The 2,846-nt window shown below is 41.4% G+C and overlaps 1 pseudogene; it reads right to left on the bottom strand.

Annotated features, from left to right (window-relative positions):
- LOC144309610 (18S ribosomal RNA) lies at positions 1 to 955 on the bottom strand (annotated as a pseudogene).
- Positions 956 to 2,846: the final 1,891 nt, after the last annotated feature.

The following is a 2,846-nucleotide window of genomic DNA, read 5'->3' as shown; positions in this document are numbered from 1 at the left end:
GATTAATCCAAGCACACCTTCCGGTATGCTTACCTTGTTACGACTTGTCTCCTCTTGTGTCTTAGTTAAGTTAATATGGTTATGGTTGTGTCTTATTACTTGAGGAGGGTGACGGGCGGTGTGTGCGTGCTTCATGGCCCTATTCAATTAAGCTCTCTATTCTTAATTTACTACTAAATCCTCCTTCAGTTTTTAATTTCATAAAAACGTTCGTGGAATGTTCTTGGGTAGAAAATGTAGCCCATTTCTTCCCACCCCATAAGTTACACCTTGACCTAACTTTTTTATGTAAAATGATTGTGCTTACTATTCTACCTTTTGAGGGTTTGCTGAAGATGGCGGTATATAGACTGAATTAGCAAAGGGTGGTGAGGTTTATCGGGGTTTATCGATTATAGAACAGGCTCCTCTAGAGGGATATAAAGCACCGCCAAGTCCTTTGAGTTTTAAGCTATTGCTAGTAGTCCTCTGGCGAATTATTTTGTTGTAAAATTATCTATGTTTAGGGCTAAGCATAGTGGGGTATCTAATCCCAGTTTGGGTCTTAGCTATCGTGTAGTCAGATTATTATAAAGTCACTTTCGTGGTCTATTTTATGGTAACTGTAGCTTTTTACGGCTTAGTTAAGTTTTAACTTTAGTGCAAAGGTATCTTAAACACGCTTTACGCCGTGGGCCTATTAGTTTGGGTTAATCGTATGACCGCGGTGGCTGGCACGAAATTTACCAACCCTTTTTAGTATGGCTTAGTCAAACTTTCGTTTATGGCTTAATTTTTATCACTGCTGTATCCCGTGGGGGTGTGGCTTAGCAAGGTGTTATGAGCTACTTAAGAGTGTGCTTGATACCTGCTCCTTTAGATCACTGCTGATTTTAAGGGCATTCTCACTGGGGCGTGGAGACTTGCATGTGTAAGTCTACTAAGAACTAATAGGAAGGCTAGGACCAAACCTTTGTGTTTATGGAGTCGTGCGACTCATCTTGGCATTTTCAGTGCCTTGCTTTATTAATTAAGCTACATTAACTTATACTGAAATTGTAGTGTGTATAATAAATAAAATACATAGTAAATATGAGAGGAAAAAAAAAGGGGATGCTATCTATAGATAGACCACGAGATCGAATGCGTGTAAGACTGTTGTGTTAAGTTAACTAGAGTAGCAATACATTTGTATACAATTTAAATAAAGCTTGTGAGTATTGTATGCACTTAGTCCTGTTTTTGGGGTTTGGCAGGACATAAATAAGTGTATAATAGATGACATGAGTTTATGGGGGGTAAGGGGGGTTTGTATAAGTTAACTTAATGTCTTGCGCGTGTACGTACGTGTACACACGTGTACGTACGTGTACACACGTGTACGTACGTGTACACACGTGTACGTACGTGTACACACGTGTACGTACGTGTACACACGTGTACGTACGTGTACACACGTGTACGTACGTGTACGTACGTGTACGTACGTGTACGTACGTGTACGTACGTGTACGTACGTGTACACACGTGTACGTACGTGTACACACGTGTACGTACGTGTACACACGTGTACGTACGTGTACACACGTGTACGTACGTGTACACACGTGTACGTACGTGTACACACGTGTACGTACGTGTACACACGTGTGTCCTAGAATTATATGTCCTGAAACCATTGACTGAATAGCACCTTGATTTTATGCGTGAGTTGATAAATGATAATGAATAAGTCCAGCTACAAGTTATTTGACTGCATTAGGGCCGCGACGGGCATATTCCCTGAGAGCAGAAGATAAGTTAGAGTTAGTGCCGTTGCGGTCATAGATGAGTGATAGCAGATTCCCCCCCTAAAAATAAAAGATACCAAATGCATGACACCACAGTTATGTGTGATCATGGGCTGATTAGTCACTAGTCCATCGAGATGTCCCATTTGCGAGAATTAGTAGGATTGGAATAAATAGAGTCATGGCCCTGAGGTAAGAACCAGATGCCAGGTATAGTTTCATGATAGTAACCCCCACATTAGCATGGGCCCGGAGCGAGAAGAGTGACATTACAGGCAAGGATTGATGGTTTCTCGAGGCATGGTGATTAAGCCCTTATTGGACTAAGTGATATGCATCTAGTTACTGTTGAGGATCAATGGGTTGTGGAATTGGACTAGACATGTCCTATGTAAAGATATAATATCATGTACATGCTTATATGCATGGGGCAAGCCATTAATGCACGACGTACATAGGGGAGGGAAAGAAGGATTTTTTGGAGATACTGACATAGCACAGTAGAGGTGGTCCAATATATGAATGTAGGGGGTGTCAGGGAATAGTTTAAGAAGAATTTCAGCTTTGGGTGCTGATGGTGGAGCAAGAGCTTCTTCCTTGAGTCTTAGGGAGGGCGACTACTCTCCATTTTTGGTTTACAAGACCAAGGTAATGATTATACTACAAAGACTCTTCATTTTAGAAGATTATTTTCGATAACGCTAATTGTTGGCATTAGAATCAATAGGATGGTGAAATATAGAATTGAGGCGACCTGTCCGATAATGATGAAAGGGTGTTCAACTGGCTGTCCTCCAATCCAAGTTAAAGTGAGAAGATCGGCGACTAAAAGTCAGAATAGGCATTGGCTGAGGGGTCGGAATATTATACTGCGTTGCTTAGATGTGTGGAGGAATGGAATGAATGCTAAAATTAGGATGGAGAATACTAGGGCGAGTACACCTCCTAATTTATTAGGGATAGATCGTAGGATGGCATAGGCGAATAGGAAGTATCATTCAGGTTTGATATGTGGAGGGGTGTTTAGGGGGTTTGCAGGGGTGTAGTTGTCTGGATCTCCTAATAGGTCTGGTGAAA

The sequence above is a fragment of the Canis aureus genome, unplaced genomic scaffold (genome assembly GCF_053574225.1).
Source record: "Canis aureus isolate CA01 unplaced genomic scaffold, VMU_Caureus_v.1.0 ptg000129l_RagTag, whole genome shotgun sequence".
In the NCBI taxonomy this organism is placed as follows: domain Eukaryota; kingdom Metazoa; phylum Chordata; class Mammalia; order Carnivora; family Canidae; genus Canis; species Canis aureus.
The sequence above is the reverse complement of the archived record's forward strand: the minus strand, read 5'-3'. Positions and strand labels throughout refer to the sequence as shown.